The 19,806-nt window shown below is 45.2% G+C and overlaps 1 protein-coding gene across 1 annotated transcript in view; it reads left to right on the top strand.

Annotated features, from left to right (window-relative positions):
* Positions 1-1,283: 1,283 nt before the first annotated feature.
* Positions 1,284-19,806, top strand: part of LOC128297559 (nephrin-like) — a 77,691-nt gene continuing 59,168 nt past the window's right edge. Inside the window, exon 1 of the mRNA XM_053033231.1 lies at positions 1,284-1,327. The gene's annotated coding sequence lies outside the window, so the exon portion shown is untranslated. The remainder of the gene's footprint in view (positions 1,328-19,806) is intronic.

Here is a 19,806-nt window from a genome sequence, read left to right as displayed (position 1 = left end):
ACATACAAAAACAAAAACACACACAGATACGCCAAAGGACACTCAGGACACTCCGGACACTACTCTCCGGTTGTTCGGTGGTGTGTAAGAAAACATGATGTCATGCGGATGTGTGGAGCCTTGCGGATGGTTTCCTTTGGGCGGCTTCAACCCCCACCCCCTGGAGAAGCACATCCGTCTTGGCGCTCACACTAACTGTTAAATCATGCTGATAAGGGTTGCTGCTGAATTAATTTTAATTATGTCTCCTTCGGCCATTCGATTGCTTTCTCTCTCTCATTCTCTCTCTCTCTCTCTTGCTTTTGATGCTAAAATTGGATCGTACTGACCATCTGACCAAAGGAGTTCATATTGCAAGGAAAGGCTTGATGGCAATCATGGGAGTGTGTGTTTCCATGCATAACACATAACGGCCACAATACCAGTGCGTGACGTTTCGGTGCGAGTGTACGAATGATCCAGTATCGAAATGGCCTAGTTTGTGCGGGTGCGGCTGTGTCCTACTCGTCCACTCGGTTTGTGACACTCGGCAGGCGGGACATCAAATTCCCGCAGTGCTTTTGTGTTTCGATCACTACCACTACCAGCGCTCGCGTAACGTACTTCCATTCTTGAACCTCATGTCCATGTCCGGACATGCGAATCAATAAGCGCTTAAACTATTGCCATCTTCACACTTCATTGCTGGCGAGATTAGCCTCGCCGGATCGCGCCTCGACGAACATGGAAGAAGTACCACCGCGAGGGGTGTTTAAGCTTTCACCAGACCCGGGTTGCTGATTGTGCCCTGGTCCCCGGGACCAGCATCCAGGATCAAAAGGCAGCTCGCCGTGCTGGGTGGGGATTCGGATTTTCCGCCACCCCTGATGGGTCTGATTTCAATCGATACGGCACGCGAAATGTGCTTTGATGTGCGCTGGGCGCTTTGGCCTCTGTTTGAGTTCTGAATCCTGAGCTACAGCGACAGGTGGGAATTGTTTTTCGCAAGGTTTCGCGAGTGACGTTCTTGTTAAATTGAAACCTCTTCTGCCTCGTCGGTACTATGCGTGGGGCAAGGGATAAATGCACATCGTGGAAAATGATTTTCCCCCGAAACACCATCATTAATCTCGAGTATGCTTTACAGGAATTATTGTTCGGCAGAGGTCGGTTTCCCCAACTCAAAAAAAAAAAGAAAAACACAATTCCCTTTCCCCATAGTAATATATCAGCAATAATCATTTTTGTTTTCCCTTCTCATTTTTTTTCTCTCTCTCCCTTCTACGCAGGAATACCAAAATGAATCTACAAACGCTGTTGATAAGACTTTTAACACCAATTCTAACAGGTAAGTGCTGAATGTAATCTGTAACGCTTAACTCACACCTCGCTGGCGTTTGTGAATGGTTTTGGTGGGGAAAAAAATTTCCCGGAACCCGGGAGTTCGTGAGGAGATGGAAATTTGCTTTACCTCTGTGTCTCGAAGTAAAGCGAGCATCAAACAAACTTTCTCGCCTGCTCGAGGATGGCTCAAATGTCCTGCGAAACGATGCGAAACCGAGGCTTTCCAATTTGTATTTTCATTACCACGCATTGCCATGCCCAGTTGTTGGGGCCCGGAAGACCAAACGCAAATGGTAAATTGAAACAAGGACTTTTCACTCTCTCTTTCTCTCTCTGATCACTTTAGAGTTTCATTTTACCGGACGTTAGTGACATAGTCACATGACTTCCGGCGTACGGCGTTCTCCGGCGTACGCAGGGCGCAATAATTCTTGATTAAAATCAAATAAAACTATTTTATTAAATATCCTTTTTGCCATTCCGAAGCGTCCTTTTGATGTCGGTGAAGCGCTGTGTTGAGTCTCCTTTGTTTCACTGTGTTTGTGTGTTCTTTTGTGCTGAAGGTTAGTAAGTGCTTTCTCTCTGTGTGGAAAGCTGTTTTGCAAGTGCAAGAAACTTCGTCGCATTGTGTGACGCAAAGTGCAGCTTTGCTATTGCTTGCACCCGACGCTTGTTGGAGGTCATGCTTTTTGTGGATTCGGAAGAAGACAGGGTTGGGTTTTGCCCCGAGCAGAGTAGCAGCACGTAGCTGCTGGAGGTTTTGGAGCGAATGGGCTCAAATAAAACCCCTCCGGCCATGACAGACGCCATGGCACCCGGTATTCTTCCCGGTGAAGTTGAGAACTCACCCACCCCTTCAATGTGTTCGGGTGTTGCAATGTTCTAGTTTTCTCACACCATTCTTCGTAGTGATAAAACGGGGTTTTGTGGAGTGTGCTTTTCGATAGGGATTCGCTTTGGGCGCTCTCTCCGTGCACAAAGGGCGATCCGACAGAAAAGTGCTGACGATGGTGGTCCTACCATGGCATTGGGTGAAAAGAATGAAATGACGGCCCTTACGGTGGTGGTTGGAAAAGCGGTTGTGGAAGAGACGGGGAGCGGGAAAGAGACTTTCCGTACAACCCCGGTTTCGAGATCACCAAGAAAGCCACATGCATGGCGGGGGACTTCGTCTCTGAGGGGAGAACCCCTCTCATCAACCTTTCGGAAGATAGCGTATCGGAGGTGGAATCTTGTCTCGAAATCTTTTATGCTAAGATTTTATTCAAGACCACCCCGCACCCCCCTCTTCATCCCCCCCTGTGGGTTGTGTTGTACAAGCGTCTTATGTTCCTTGGGAGAATATTCAAAACTGGAGCATCGGGGAGTTTTGGGCTCCATTGCCGCATCTCCACGATGTGAACTTTCTAAAGCATCCACACACACAGACACTTGCTCGCATGGGGCATGTCGCAGGATCGAACATTCCCACACCAGTCAGTACATCAGCTATATCGACGAACGCATGTGTGTTACCCCCCCCACCGTAAGGCTGCGCCTTCCATCTCTCTCAAGCACATGGTGACATAAATTTTCATCCTTGCTCTTGAATTCAATTTCGACATTGTCTTCCAAACCCCCCGCTTTTCCGGAGCAGCACTGATGGGAACGCTTTTTTGTGAACCTTATTGCCATCGTCTCCTAGAGACTTTCAGCGACATCACGAAGAAGGGCGATTGTGTCTCACCCAACTTCTGTCCCCTGCTGAAGGTAGTACGCCATCACACATCACTAGAAGTCGTGATCCTTTGGGTAAAAAGTCTAACAAAAAAACAAAAAAACAAAATGGACGCAAGAAGCGCTGGATGTCCCCGTTCGGGAAAATATCGGGATGCGTAGAAATGTTTCGTTGCCTGGGAGGTTAAACCTTCCCCTCCCCCACGAAGAGTGGAGACACGACTTTTGAACGCAAATTACGCTACCATTGGCAACAAATCGTTCCAGATTGGATGTGTGTTGGTACTGGTGTCGTTCGCTCGCGCGCATAATGAGCACCGTGCCCCGGCCGTGATGCGTATTGGCTGGTTGCGTCGCGTAATAGAATTATGGCCTTTGGAAAGGATTCTGCCCTTTATTTTTTCCTTCTGTGTGCTGGAAGAAGGCTGCTATAAAATGGCAATTGATTTAAGGAGTTGTACTCCACAGCGAATCCTTTGATGAAGCGACGCACCGCGAGTTTGTGGAAGTGGAAGCTTTTAAGTGTGTGTTTCTCGTCTCTTTTGAGAGCTTTTTTTCGGGAACAGGGTTACAAAAAGGTTTTGCAGCACAATGCGATTCCGTGAGTCTTAAAGGTAGTGTTTCATATTTTTTTTCACCAAAGTGTATGAATTATGCGTTGAGTGAGATTTTTTTTTTTGCTTTAAAACCGTTCAATCCTTACGGGAATGATGCTTTTAAAGTGTCGTCTTGTGTTTTTTTTATGTTGTTGCTCCCAGTTGTTGCAGCGATCCAGCGGCTTTAGCGACGCTGCTGGTGTCCCGGAAGTGTATCATAAACGATTGCGAAAAGCTTTTCCGATTCATCCGAAAACCTGATGAATAATTCACACCATCGGAACGGGTGGTGCGATTGAAGCTTTGGCAGCTTCAAGCAGCTCATCGTCACCGTAAAATCGGATCGGTTTGGTGTGTGTGTGTGTGTATGGTGTATGTGCGCTGGAAGTGTACAGTGTGTACGGTAAAATCGGCAGCTGGAAGAACAACATTTTCCCAAGCTTCCTGTCCCAATCCCCCACCCAATCTCCCTCCAAGCGTATCCCTGAAAAGCGCTGCGTTGCGTCGTTCATGGCGAAGGGAGCCCAAACGGGTGATGTATGAAGCTGAGTTGTAGCTTTATTTTCTGCATTCGTTTCGGCACGGTTTAGCTGTAAGGCGACGCTATCCTCCACTGACCGTGATAATGATCTGAAATTTATTTTCCCCCGTTTGCAAACGAAAAAACTCCGACCGGTGACCGGGAAAATCCTTTCCATTGCGGTGAGGCGGGTCTTTTTTTGTGCTTCCACCTTCGTGTAGCGTTCCTTTTTTCTTTGTGTGTGTGTGTGGATCTTCTGCAATTCGTAGGCTTTGGCGTGCTATGGATAGGATAAGAAGCAAATCGTACAAGAGTACAAAAGGAGGTTGCTGAAGAAGCGTTACCAACCGTTATTTCTTTTGTGGCGTTTGTTCCCGGATTGTGCTGTATCGATAGTGAGGGGGTGTTTTTGTTCCAAAAAGCCGATGAGTTGAGTGTCTAGATTTGGGTGAAAAATGATGCCTGTACCTTCTGGTAATATAGTCTCTTATATCTGCTTTTGAAATGAAAAAAAGGAATCCTGGCTGAATGGAATGTGATGATAAACTGGATCTTTCAAATTGTTGAACCTTCTCGGCAGAGCATTCTTTATCGAACTTACCTATCTGGTGCAATATAATTAAATGAAACGAATAACGAGTAAGATTGTTTTGCTTTAATAAGAGACTGTATCATGTCGATATGAGAGCTTGGATCTTGGTTACCTTCTTAGTGAGAATTGTACTGGTGTGATTGAATTCTCTTGCTTTTACACGATCTACGTTCGATTTAATACGATTTGATTTAATATGTTTCGTATTGGCGTCACCCAAATTATGGGTGACGTGAAATATTCTGCCAGTGGACTGTGACACTTCAATGCAGGATGGACTTTTCAACTAAACTGAATAAAGAGTAAATAATGGCACTAATCGACAGAAATTGCAGGTCTATTCCTCATGACGTTATAATACCAGTAGTATAAGAAGTGTCACCCAAATTATGGGTGACGTGAAACATTCTGCCAGTGGACTGTGTCACCTTAACCCAGGGCGGATTTTTCAACTAAAATAAACCAAGAGTAAATTATAGCACCAATGGCCAGAAATTGCAGGTCTATTCCTCTTGACATTATAGTACCAATGCATAAGAAGTGTCACCCAAATAATGGGTGACGGTCTTGTGTTTTCGGAGTAAAATATTCGTATGCTTTATTGATGTGGAATCGATAGAACAATTTTGTATTTTAAATACTTTTCACACATTTTTGCGTACCTTTAATGCATGGAATGTAGTACGTAGCTTTTCTTTGCCATCTATTGCGGTTGTTAGTGGCAGAGAGTTATTTTTGTGAGAACCTTTTTTTGCGGATCATTTCATATAAGTCTTTTGTTTGTGTACTCTTTTCTTTAATATTATTTTTTTAATTTTTATTATTAATACAAGCAATAAATGTAGTATTGTCGCTTTATATTTGTTCTTTTTTGGGCAGTTTTTTACCGATTGCGATACAATTTCCCGCTTTGGCGCTGAAGGTATTGAATGATAGTGGAACTATTCTTTACAAGCGAGAGGATCGGCTGAAAATTAACTATCCATTTGTGGGTAAGATATTTAAATTCTTACTGAAATTCGGTACTGTAGTGGCAGAAGAAAGTTAGTTACTCCTTGTTACGCGAGATCGTTGGGTTTGTTTTTGGCTGGAGGTCATTATTCCTTAGCACCAACGATACAAATTATATTAGCTACGATCTTCTCGCTAACATTTTTCGATGCTCCGTACGAAATGTTGATAACTTTATTATTTAGTTTCCTTTCTAATGCTGCTCTAAGCACTATTTTATGGAAATAAAATCGTTCTAGCTGGTACTGTTTCCCTCCAAAGCTCCTAATGGATTAGCCATATTTCCGCCCAAAAGTGTATCTAGTATGGCAATTTATCTGCACTTGAATAACTTTATCTTATCCGCCCCAACCCAAATTAGAACAGGCCGTCCTTTCGCCTTTCCGCCCCCGGGGTACGGTACGTCGGAAGTCTTCCACGTTCTGTCGAAACTTTAAATCGGCCACATCAAATAACCATCACGGCACACGCACACGCGTAACATGATGGAGGTGGGGTGGGGGCCACGATCTCATTTCCATAATCATGGCGTTCTGATTTGGCGTAAGTTCGTGCCCGTGGTGTGCGTGTTTATTTAGTGTCAATCGCCACTGAACCCCAACGGTGATGGGCAATTCGGAGCTTACTATGTGTGTGTTGGCTTATTTTTGCTTTCCTTTTCTTCCGGTGCCGTGTATCTCCCCAAACGCGCTGGCGTCGGATACACTTACACGCATTGAGCAATATCGGAAGGATGAACGGGAGGTTCTGATGATTGCAGAGAATGGGTTATGGCCCAGCATAAAGCTGTATGAAAACGCATCATTTTGGGGATGCGGGAAAAGGGAAGAGGTGAGGGCCAAAAAGAACAAGGAGGCACAAAACTAGCCGAAACCCCGTGTATCGTTTCGCGCTGCGGGGCTGCTGCTGTTGTTGTTGCGCATTTGCATATTGATGATAATTTCAATTTGCCATTCCTTTAGCAGAAAAGTGCCAGTTTTGACAACGAACCGTGCATGTCGGGTTCGATTTTTTGCCGCTTTTTTTTCTGTTCCGAGCAAGGCTAATATAGTTCCCTCCCCCTCCCTGGTCAAAGCTGTTTCAGCTTATCATTTGGCAAATGCGGCACTCATTTAACCGCTTAGCCCAAGGTTTTTTGTTCGCCTTCGCCGATACCCGACCGGCCTTTCTTTCTTTCCGCCGGCGAAACCGTTGCGCATGAGAAAGGGCACGCTTGCCGGGAATAAAAACCGTCTCCGTCTCGCGTAGATTGACGTAGATAGCTTGGCACGGCCACCGAGCCATCCCTAATTGGGCAATGGGTGACGCGTGTTGTTGTGGGGCCCAAAAAAAAAAACAAACTTTTCACCAACGACACGCTGCCTTCAGCAGGGTCAGTTTGGAAGCAGCAACTGGAAGTATTTTCCCCAGTCGTGGCGGTGGTGGTGGTGGTGGTACAAAATTGCCCATCAAGCGTTATCCTGGCAGCGTTCGGTTGCGGTACGTTTTTTTGCTTGTTTGTTTGGCCATGGATTTTCCCGACATTAGTGGCACAATTTTCACTTGCCGCTTCCCGGCCTGAATCTGCAAGGAAGCAGTCATCATCAACCGCATTGATTGACAGCTAGCAAATGAGCGAAGATTAATAGGTTTTTTTTTTTTGGGGGGTCGGTAGAATCTTCGCACCGGATGAAACATTCCGCTGAACCGTGCCGCTGCCAGATCACGATAAGGACCGCGGGACTGTGAGAGACCTGGGCCCTGGTATGGGTAGAATGAAAAGCCATCGTCGGTGTGGTGAAACGTGGCCAGAAAGTAAAGAAGAAATGGCACTGCACGTGGACCCATCCCAAGGATGGGAGCGGAGCGGGGAAAAGCTTTCGGCTGTGGACGTGACTCGGGGGGATTTGAAATGGAAGCTTTCAGAAGAAAAAAAAACGCGCGGGCCCCACGACGGCCGCTCTCAAATGACATCTCGAAATGCGAAATGGAAAAAAAGGAAAGCAAGGAAAAGCCGCGGAAAAATGCGAGGCCGACTTTCTTTCTTCTTGGGTGTGTGCTTCCTTGCAGTGCGTCGGAACAACACCTAACAGTGTGTGTGTGTGTGTGGAAAAGTGTGGAAAACGGGGTACTAGCGAAAATCGTTGGGCTGGCTTTTCCGCCTTTTTTCCGTAAGTGACGCACACACACACAACACGAATTCGATGGCTTCCTGTGTACGTGCCAGTGTTTGTGTGTGTGTGAGTGCACATTTGTCCCCCCCTCTTCCCCCTTGGGGAAAAGCGAGAAAAATCCATCGACCGTCACAACAACCGCAATGCGGTAAAATTTTACAATAATGTTTTGAAAGCATCCGGCCGGTTCACATCCGTGGCTGGTGGCCCTCAGCGCTTATCTTCTTCACGGAATCACGGACGGAGCTTTCGGTGCTATCTTCGGTAAAAAGGGGTGCCTTTGCTCTCCCCCCCTCCCGCCACACCGTCCTGTGTCCTGTCGCCCGATCAACAACCCGAATGACGGTGGCGGTGTTGTCGCCATTGTGCGTCCAATGTCAAGATGTTGGTGGTGATTAGAAAAATGACTGCCGGAAATGGTGACGTGCGTGTGACAGACAGAGGGGCGCGTGTAAATTGTACGGTTCTGGAACGATTTATTCTTGCAGCAGGGCTGCCTGAGCTTGCTGCTGCTGTGTGTGCTAATAAAAATCGAACCACGATTAATCGCAACGGGGAGGGAGAGGGGTTGGGATGGCATCCGATGGGTTTGTGGTTTTGGTGGTAACAATTGGAGTGGAATAGATTACTGAGGTGCTGATGTTGTACGGTGCGGTCTCCGGTCTCTCTTTCGGAGCTGGATAGAGATTGTGCTGCTGGTTGCTGGTAGGATATGACGCAACCAAGCGGAGGGAATTATGTCTATTTTTGGAAACATCCGGCCAGAGGGGGTGGGTTGTTATTTATGCGGGGTTCGATTATCCTTGACTTGTTTTTAAGAGGTTACATTTGTGGGGATTATGATGGAAGTTTGGTGATTTAGTGACGCGAGGGAAATCGCACTTACTCTGCGGGAGTTCGGTCGGAACTCCTGTGTATTTGGATCATGTCTGGACTTCACAGAATCTTGTCGATTTATTATGACGGTTGAAGATGAGCCGCTGTCCTCAGAATGACACATTTTTGAAGGCCAATTGGAAGAGTTCTAAATAATCCACGGAGTTGAATCTCCATGGAATAATCCATGGAGTTGGAGTTGAATGGGTTGAATCTATCAATAAGTTGAATCGAAGTCGATTTTGGAAGCCTCAGTGAAGCATTTCCTTCAGTCGTTGTCTGGAATGGACAAATTTGGAGTATCTGAATCGAATCGGAAATGTTCAGAACTCTTCAGAGCTTGCGGAGTCTACTCTGGGGGTTTTTGGAATAGAGAATTTTGGAGTATCCGAGTGGAATCGGAAGAGTTCAAGAGTAAGCATCAGAGTTTACTTCGGAATATCCTTGGAGTTGAATTCCGACTTTCAAAACCTTTTTGAGCTTTTTTTCTAGGTCGGTGTTTTGAATGGTGGAGTATCCGATTGAAATCGGAAGAGGCTAGACTTATCCAGGAGGTCTCGGAGTTGAGTTCCAACCTTCAAAACCTTCTTGAACTTTTTTTCTAACTCGGTGTCTGGAATGGTGGAATATCCGATTGAAATCGGAAGAGTCTAGACTTATCCAGGAGGTCTCGAAGTTGAGTTCCAACTTTCAAAATCTTCTTGGACTTTTTTTCTAGCTCGGTGTCTGGAATGGTGAAATATCCGATTTAAATCGGAAGAGGCTAGACTTATCCAGGAGGTCTCGGAGTTCCAACTTTCACAGACTTACTGAATCCCATCCCAGAGTTCCCATTCCCTTACGTCGATTACACAGTACACTAATCAATACGTTAAGATGCTGGGTGTCTTTTTATGATCATGAATATATCGTCCGTATGATTAAATAACACATAAGTTCGACTTCTACATAAAGTTGTGTATTAAGAGCTTAACTCTTACCCATGGAGTATGCTATCGTATCGTAGATTTATCGTTTTAATTTCGTCTTCTTCGCGCAGTTCACCCTGAAATGAAGATACAGTTGATGTGTCTCATAAATTATTTCCGTATCATTTAAAAATTAACTTCTCCGACTCCGTCGCTAGCAATGTGTGGCCCTGTAATGGAACCATATGTTGCGAACATAAGACCCATGTGTAGCGGTTATGCTTCCGCTTTCCTTTCCCATCCGTGTTGGTGGATGTTGAGAGGGTTTTTTTTTCTCCTTCGCCCCTTAATACATCTCCATGGGCATGGGACGCTTTTCGCGTGAGAAGAAGGTTGGAATCTGGATGGTTTTTTTTTGTTGCTGCCGTTTGTTGGCCACACCAATTTGAAAACCACATTCTCCTGTCCGGCGATACACAATGTTTTCTCTCTCCCGTTCCCTGTTTCGGCTACCGGGTTTTTAGTTTGTGGTACTTGCAAAACTGTTGGCTTGCTTTTGCAAAATAGTCCTGGGACACTTCTGGGCTGGAGGGAGGGCACCTGCAACAAAGCAGAGAGTGAAAGAATCCTCACAGTGGGAACAAAACGGTAAAACAAGTGGTTGCCAAACATTTGTGTAGCACCGGTGTGTGTGTGTGTGCACCGCATGGTGGCATCCGCTTGCCGTGTGGTCGTCCTAGCCGTCCGGGATGGGTAGGCAAACATATTTTTTATTTTCCCAGCCTTTCTGGCACGGGAAGGTTTATTTTTCAACTAACGAAACGGAAGGTTAACCAAACTCGAGCTCGTGTGTGTGTGTGTGTGTGTGTGTCTCGGGACTCGAGGCAGCCGACTTCCTCAGTCGACACATACTGAAGTAATTTGGCCGAAATTTGCGTTTCATTTGCATCTTTGCCGAGCTGGTGGCATGTGTTATTCCTGCGTACGTGTAGCTCAGTTGAGGTTGTTGTGTTTTTTTTTCTTCGAACGATTGAAGGCCTTCCTAACATATGTGGCGCAGGTTTGCTCCACACTGCCTAGAGAAGTGACCCCCAGGAGGTATGCTCGGAGTTTGTGTCTTTGTGGCTGGAAATGAGCACTTTTGGAAGGCATTTGAAATGGGCCGTACTGCTGGTCCGGAAAGGTTCACATGGAACTTGGTTAGAAGGAAAAATAAAATAACCGTACAGAAAGGGGATTAGAAAAAAACCAACCTCCGCGCAACTGTTCCATCATGCACGGTGGAACCCTTTTAGTTGCGCGATGGCATAACGCAAAGCAGATGGTAAATTGATCGCGAGGGATGAGATGATTTGCTTCTCCACCGATCGGACAGCCGGATCGAAAAGGCGTAAAAAATGGGATGATATTATCAACGATCGTTCGTTCGGTGGTGTGATGATGATGGCCGGCCACGCGTATATTTCGGTGTGTGTGAGGGTTAACACATTAAGCAAACGCGCGGTTGGCGGCGCATCCGACAACGATCTATAATTATAAAGATTTATTTCACATAAACAGCACCTAGCCCAATAGTGGTGGGTTGGCGAGCAGAGAGGGGCCAGATCTTTTCATCATATCCGTATCGGGACGTATGGGGTCCCGGTTAATGAGTGTGCTATGTGCTATTAACGAACGCACAATTTATTTAGCGTAATTATGGACCCAATTTCGGGGATTGGAATCGGTACGCTGGTACCAGCATTATTATTGAGGGTGTGTTTTATGCATTTTGAATAGGTGGCGATAAGATAAAATGTGAATTAATATTTTTATTCATTTCTGTTGAGTTTTATTTCAATTTTGGAAGAATATTCCAATGCATTCGGCTTGAAGAAAGATCCCCTCTTGGGACACTGTAAGTCGAATTGATTGGTTGGAAAGGGGTTACCAGCATCGTACGCGTGTAACCATCCAGCAGATGTTGAATCGCTTCCGGCCGGACCGTTCCTGACAGACGGCGGCAGTGTGTTTCCTATCGTTACGGCAGGTCCGTAACGCCGCTGGAAGAATGAGCAGCAGATCCTTTTGTTTCCTCCGGCTCGATAGAGAGGACATTCTGGTGAACCGTACGCTTGCGACATGAGGTACCCGATGCATTCCCGAGGGCAGAAAGATTACACACTCGCTCCTGTCCCAGCGCTGACGCACGCCACACAACAATGGTTCCGGGCGGATTCCGGCCAACTCTATCTCTAATGAATGCCATGTCAGGGTTTCGGGCACTTGGTTTCTGGCCCACATGCTGATTCCAAGCTAACGAGCATGAAAGCCGCGAATAGCTGTGCCGTGTTTCATAAAGCTTTTCGAGCTTTTGGCATGGGGACAAGTCGAGACTGAAGTACAAACGAGTGGATATGGGAGTTGTTGCGTACGTTCTATCTGTGGAGCGAAATGATTCGAATCGAGGCTAGGCCGAATGTTTAACTGTGTGTTCCTGCAATTAGAATGCGATGGCAAGTTTTGGCATAAGTAATTTTGGGATTGCGAGCTTTGTTTACCATACATAAATGAGCTTAGAATTTAGTTTTCATAGGTATATTGAATATTGTTGGATAACTTGCAACTTTGCTACATCTAAAGAAGTAAATAATATTATTTAAACATAAATGCTTGGACTTACTGAAAGGAGAATAATTTATTGTAAGCATGACAAGGTTTTGAGTCAGAAAATTTAGAAGAAGATTAAGAAAATTAGTTTAATATGGATTTATTAATACATTTTGGAATTTCCGTATTTTAGCGTGTATAACGACTCCCCGTGTATAACGACCCCCTAGATGAATTAAGCAAGATTTTTTGAAAAAAAGACTTTATTTCTTTTTTTTTAACAATTAGAACAATTTTATTGTTACATTTTATTTTGAACATTGCAATTCATAATACTCTTTCATATCGTCATCACTGGTGTCTTCAAACACCACTTCAACACACTTTTGTCATCATCCCCGTCATCACTATCTGATTCCGCATTTTTGAAAGGATTTGACGACAATCGCTTCACTGACACGTCTCCATGCAGTAAGGACCCATTGACATATATCTGTAATGGTGGATTTTTTATTCTTCCTGAAGGAGTCAGATTCGAATCAGCCTCTTGTATCCACTTACTCCATTCTTCTCTTATCATACCCTTAAACGGATGTGGTTGCAGCTGACTGGTTAGACCTCCAGAAATGACTTCCAGAAACGTTTTATTTTGAGGACAACAATTTGTTTAACTTCTGCTGGTAGATGACCTCTAAATGCATCCAGTGCTAGCATTGCTGGTTTTTCATAAGAGCTCCAAGTCTCTTATTCCAAACATTATTAAACCACAGATTCATCCTTGTCTTATCCATCCATTTTTTTATTTCAACAAAACGACCTTTAATCCTTAAAGCGAAAGCGAAAAGTTGTATAGCCCTTGTATAACGACCCCCTTAATTGGACTTCGGTCATTTTTGACCTAAAAGGGGGTCGTTATACACGCTAAAATACGGTACTTGATAATATTTGACAATTTATTCGTAGGTCAACCGAATAGGAATTATTCAATCGCTTCCAAAGTGTTGACTTGAAGCGGTTCAATGTCCTTTTCAAAGACAAAAAAACGAAACCAACAAAAGCCTATGAAAGACATAAGTAGATCGTGCCACAAGACGTGCATTAAGGACTGATTGACTGAGGGATGTTTAATGGGGTTGTTCAATGTTCGATCCTCAAATGTCGGAATCTTCGATGGAATGGTCTCAAATAGCTTATTTGCCTTGAAATTCGCTTTATTAATACAATTGTAGCTACAAGCATATTTGTGACAGTTTTTTATGAATAAAAATCAAAGCAATTTTACAAAAAAAGACTCAACGATTTGGGAAACAAAAGTCTTCTTACATTTGTACCCAAGGATTAGGAACAGGGCCATACTGCTGCATTACAGCGATAAGAATGTTTATTAGCAAATTTTATGTTTATTTGTAGAGTTGCGTTGAGTGTTTTCAATCCGCTCGCAGTTGAAGGACATTGAGATCGTAAAAGAAACACAATTTTCTTTATTTATTTTTTACCACTCACCACTCACCTTCCCAGCAGTCCCAGGCTACGCATTGTGTAAATCCACTAATGCAATTGAGTGAGGGCTGAACGTTTTCTGTCTATTGACAAAGTTTTGTTCTCTTTCTTCTTTACCAATCCGTGCCCGTTGACAATCGTTTGTCACAAACACCCATCCACGGTCGGTGGTATTTTGTTGTTGCCAGAAGAATTTACGACACACGGCCGATCGGCTTCCGGGCTGGGGATCAAAACCAAAGGACGAATTGCTTCACGGTCACCCCTTCCCATTGTGTCCCCGGGTGGGGTGGAGGGGTGGCCGAAAAGTTGTTTATTTATTTTACATCCCTTCCGATGCATTAAGCGCATCTTAAGAGCTTTCGTGAGCGGGCTGTAGAAGATTGAAGCTATTAGCTGGGGCCGGCCGGCCGGCCAGGGCTGTGGATCGAGAAATGATTCGCTTTTCCGATTTTACGCCTCTTGCGATCCGGAAAAGGCGAAAGTTTTCGTGTGGTTTTTTTTGGTTTTTCCTACCGTCCCCCCCTATCCGGTGACATTGGGAAGGTGGTGGGCCGACCCGGTATAGCGCTTTTCCCGCCGGCTGACATTTGCCTTGAACATAGTTTTGTTTTTGCGTGATAAACAATTAAAACATTTGTTCGGCAAAAGTTTCGCGCTTTTTGGATGGAAGTTTTGGATGGTGCTGGATTTGTTGTTGGATTGCTTTCCGTCGGTCGGCCGCCACACTCGAAAGTCTGATTGTTTTTTATGACTGTTTTTAACTTTTTGACTACGCCCGTCGCCCGGCACGTGGAGCTTGAGCTGGAGACTTTTATGTTCGAAAATTTGGAGAATTTATGTTTGTCGTACAATAAAAAGGATACTCAGTGTCGGTGGGCCTGAAGAATGGTTTCGGAACTGGTCGAGCAGTTTTGTTTGCCGGGTTCGAGTTTTATTCGTTCGATCGTCGGAAAACGACTTGTGAAGCAAGTCTTCGATTAAGATAAATTAATTACGATAATGACCGTTTTGGCGTCAAATAGGCGTACGGTGGCGTCGTCGACCGAGTCGTCTGTGCTCACGCTGGCCAAATGTGTTACAAAACGCAGGCAGGAAGCGGGCTTGAAGTTTTTCGCTGATAGAACGAGCTGATAATGGGTTCGCTGGTAGTAAAAACAGCCCCGGGAATGTATTTGTGGCAACACGACGTCTACGCGTGACGGTTGGGTTTTTCGGACTGCGCCCAGTGACTGCGCTAGGCACTGATAATTAGTTCGGTTTTGTGAAAGGTTGCATAAAATGTAGGTTTCCAATTATGATAAACCCCGTGAAGAAGGATCCCGATAGGAAAAGGCAATCCATTACGCCGGACGTTTGAAATATGTTCGTTCGTTCCTCTGTTAACCCTGTTGCATGCAGTCAGAGTCCTTGACGATGGACGCATCAAGGTCCTGGTCGAAGATGAAAGGAATGAATTTGATTTCCGAGACGCTCCCAGGGACGCTGCGGCACATATTGAAACCACCCTCACCGTACCGTTGCTCGGTCAAAACTGAGCAAAATCGATCCGGTGTTCGGTGATTGGTCCAGCAGAGACACTTCAAAGTTATTTTCCATGGAGTTTGCCATCTCCGGGCTCCATTTCCGATGACGGAGGGGTGTTTTTTTGTTGTTGTGTTGGGATGGTTATTGCCAGTGGAATAAGGAGAAAATTCAATTCTATCGTTTGTGCCGACACTGACGGAGACGGGTCAGAAGGGAAATCGAACGCAAACGCGTCTGGTTTCGCACAAACCCACCCAAAGTCCCAAATCAATCAATCAATAAAATTGTCCTTAGGTATAATCGCTGCTTGCAGCATGGCGCGTACGAACGGGGTGAGCTCTGCGTTGAAATGACTCCGAATGAACTAATAAAAGTATTGATCTCGGTCTCTGGAGGGTAATATTTCTGCCTGAGCTGGGGCTGTGCGAGAATGTAATAATTTTAACGCGCCGACAACAAAAAGAGAGAAACGATTGTGAAATATACCCTGTATGGAAGTTTGATTATTGCAACGAATTTTTCTTTTCGAATAACTTCATTACACTTTCTTAATGTTTCTTTAAAAAAATAGTCCTAACACTGTTTAACAGGTGGGCTGATAATTATATGGCGTATGACAGTAAAACACTTTTTTTGGCCAAATTTTTTTTTTTATTCAACATACATCCCTTCAAGGGATGCATTTTTCGTTGCCATTTTTGTAGTAGTATTTGTCCTTTGCCCCAAAAAAGGCCTCAGTTTCGGCGAATACCTCTTTATCCGACAAAAATTTCTTCTCAGAGGACATCCTTTTGGGATCTGAGAAGAGGAAATAGTCACTAGGAGCCATATCTGGGCAATTCGTAGCCTAAGTTAAGTCATGAATTTTTGCCATTGTTTTCTCTGATTTGTGGCACGGTACGTTGTCTTGACGAAACAAAACTTTTATTTCTTCAAATGTGGCCGTTTTTTTGGCGATTTCGTCCTTCAAACGCTCCAATAACTTGATATAGTAGTCGCAATTAATGGTTTTTCCTTTCTCAAGATAGTCGATGAAGATTATTCCTTGCGAATCCCAAAAACCTAACGCCATAACCTTGCCAACTGATTGATGCGTTTTCCCCCCGCTTTGGAGCAGGTTCATCACGTCCAGTCCACTCGAATGACTGTCTATTGGACTTTGGAGTGAAGTGGAGAAGCCAAGACTGATCCTATGGTAACATACCGACGCAAAAGCTCGGATTTATTTCGCTTAAACAGCTCCAAACTCTGCTCCGAATCATCAAACCGTTGTTGTTTTTGGTCAAATATGAGCTCGCGCGGCAGCCATTTTGCACAGAGCTCCCTCATATCCAAATACTCGTGAACGATTTGTCCAACACTTTCCTTAGATATCTCTAGGGAGTCAGCTATCTCGATCAACTTCTCATTACGGTTGCTTTTAATAATTTGGTGGATTTTTTAAATGTTTTCTTCACCAGCTTCAGTGCTCTTTTTACCACTTTTAAATTTAGCATATCAATATCTGATGGTTGATTTTGGTGGAGCAGTGTCAAAAAACTCTTCATCAAGCCAATTTTTGGCTTCAACTGTATTTTTCCCCTTCAAAAACCAATAATTTATCATCACGCGATCATTCCTTCTTTTCCAAGATTACTCAAAACACAAAAGCCGAGTCACACAAAATGCTCTAGACTACTAGATTATTGTCCGATTGCTGTCAAATTTTGACAGATTTCGTTTGAAGGTTGGTACAAACGAAATATGATATGGAATTTAATCTTTTGGGGCGATATTTGTGTTAGACTAAACAATCATCAGTCAACCTGTTATATTCACACTATTTTTGTAAGTTTAAATTAAAATGCTCCAAGTTTAAACTTTAATTCAAACAAAAATATAATCCGATTTCAGTTTAAAATTACCTTCAAAGTTGGCAATTTCTTACATCCGCTTGGCAAAACGTCTTGTCGTCGTTTCACACCCTTCGTTTCATCCCTGGACGGTGTGTGTAATTGTTTCTTAAAATAGAATTGCTTAACGAACCCACCGCACCCTAATCTGGGGGGGATTAAATCGTGGCTCGGTGCACACAAAAGCACACACCTGCTGCACAAGTTCGGCCAGCAGTTGGCAAGAAGTTAGTTCAGTAGCCGGTAACTGGTCACCCTGGAGCGGAAATCCAATTAGAAGTACCGTGGGCTTGCCGACTTGCAGCCCGAACACGCTACGGACGCACATTACTTCCACAGACCCTGTGCCACCGGTGGCACCCGGAAGCGGCGCTAGCGACAGAAGTTCTTGGTAAGTCCAGCCCATAGTTTGGGGGGCCCAAGAAATTTGCCACTTGGTTTAATGAGTTTGTAATACCGAATTACTTCCTTGCGAGAAGGTTCCCCCAGGTTACTCCAGGAGCTTACCGAGCTTTAGTGGGCTGCTCAGGTTTCGGTCCGTACAATCGGTCAGATTTGCTCGATGCGATACGCGCTAATAGACGCGCCGGCTTTAAAATGGCGGAAGAGCGCCACCGCGTTCAAGCGTTGATTGTGCGAAAGGTATTATATCATCCTGACGTGACGTGATCCAATCTAAAGTAGACAATCTTCATCTTGCAAATGTTTGGGGGCAGTGACGCAGGAAGTGGCGCTACCGAAAAACGCCAAACGAATCACGTGCTAATGTTCTCACGACTGTCTGTCGCAAAGCATTCCCATACCCATCCATACCCTATCGACCTCCCCCCCCCCCAAACACCAAAAAACATCGGCCTGATCCCGATCCTAAATGGTTGATATTGTGGCCACCGAGTTCGCATCAAATGTTGTCACCTTTTTTGCCGGAAAAATATAAACCTCCCCACGGGCGTAAGAGAGCGTGCGCACAATTTCCGCTCGAACTTCGAACGCCCCTTCCGTAGCCACCATCATCTCGGGGGGGGCGAAAAGTTTATCTCCAAATATTACGACTATTGTGGCCTTTTGCCACTGCGTTTGAGCCGCTTGCTTATCGTTTTCCACGATCGGGCGCCGGTGAAAAACTGCCAACGGGGTGGAAAAACAGCTTCCGCGATCACGGCCGCGGTGGTAGTGGAAACGACCATCGAAGGACCCGTCCCGTGTCAATGTCGGTGACATCATTGGTAAAGTCAGCATCGCTTTTGGCAAGTCTCGCGCCAATGTTGCCCGCCACCGAAGACTGGGTGAGTGGTCGGGCGCAAAACTTTCGGTACTATTCGAAGGGAAAATCAAACAACCGTCACAAAAGCAGGGAAACGTTACCCCGTAAGCCTTGTCAAGGGGAGGGGGGGGGGCGGCGGAAATAGATGACAGTAAAGGAAAAAAGAAGAAGAAGACATCCGACTTCCTACGCGCACCCAATCGGAAAAGTGTAAAGAGCCGCACAATAAAGCCACTGCGGGAAAGCAAATGGTGGGACAGTAATGGTGGGAAAACTCCCGGTGGCTTCTTGACGTGGCGTTTGTTTTTTTTTTCGGTGCGATTGCTTCACCGCACTCCTCGCCCACTTGCCCCCCTCTCCCTTTGCGTTGCCTTTTTCTCGATCCAAAATCCGGATAAATGGTGGGAAAAAAGCGTAACAATTAGCCATAAATTAAATGAAGAAAAATTAAGTCGTTAACGAGACGCTGACCACACGAGCTCCTTGGTAGTGAGTGCACCAAAAGGTGCGGTGCGAACTCGCGACTACCTTTATACCGTTCTTATTTTGTTGTTTGTTGGTGGTGTTGGTGCGATCAAAATTCGGAAGAAGTTGTAGCTTGGGAGGTGCTTGGGAAATGTTGCCCACAGCCAGTGTTCTGTGACTTTTTCGCCGGAGGATTTTCAGGGCTGCTAAAATCGCTTCTAAAATGTTGGGCAGATTTACACAAAAACATCCAACCTCCACCTGGGGTATGGTTTTTAAAAGGGAGGTCGATTGCAACTTCCAAGTATTTTTAGGGCCAGACGGGTGGTGGAAGGCACTTGTAAGCTTTTTCCACACCGAAAACTATCACACACCATCGCAGCTGCGGGGAGTCGGGGAAACAATCTTCAATAAGACGTTCTGAATCCATCTGGCCGCGGGTGGGGCAATGACGCAACGAAGTGGCCCTGTGTGGAATTAAATAAAACAAAAATGATGTTACGCCTCAGGTGCTGGCAGCCGGCGTTCATTTTATTTCCCTTTGCCGCTGCCATTTTGTGCCAGCCGATGCATAGCGGAGGGGTCCTGGTGTAGCAAGGCCCGCGCTGTATATTAAAATAAAACACAATTATGAAAATGTAGTCCGATGCGAAGCGGCGCAGGAAAGTTCTCGCGTTCTCAGCGAGACCATCCGCAAAAATAAGCAGCGTTTTAGCGCAGCGGTTCACAATTGTGGGAGTGTTGGAGTTGTCAAGCTTTTCTGAATCAGATATGAAGCATTTGAAGCATCTCGACGAGCCTCTTCCCTTTGCGAACACGCGGTTAGGGTGATTGAGTGCAGGTAGTTTGCTAAACAGGGAGTACTTTTGCTGTC

The sequence above is a fragment of the Anopheles moucheti genome, chromosome 2, assembly GCF_943734755.1.
Source record: "Anopheles moucheti chromosome 2, idAnoMoucSN_F20_07, whole genome shotgun sequence".
In the NCBI taxonomy this organism is placed as follows: Eukaryota; Metazoa; Arthropoda; class Insecta; order Diptera; family Culicidae; genus Anopheles; species Anopheles moucheti.
The sequence above is the reverse complement of the archived record's forward strand: the minus strand, read 5'-3'. Positions and strand labels throughout refer to the sequence as shown.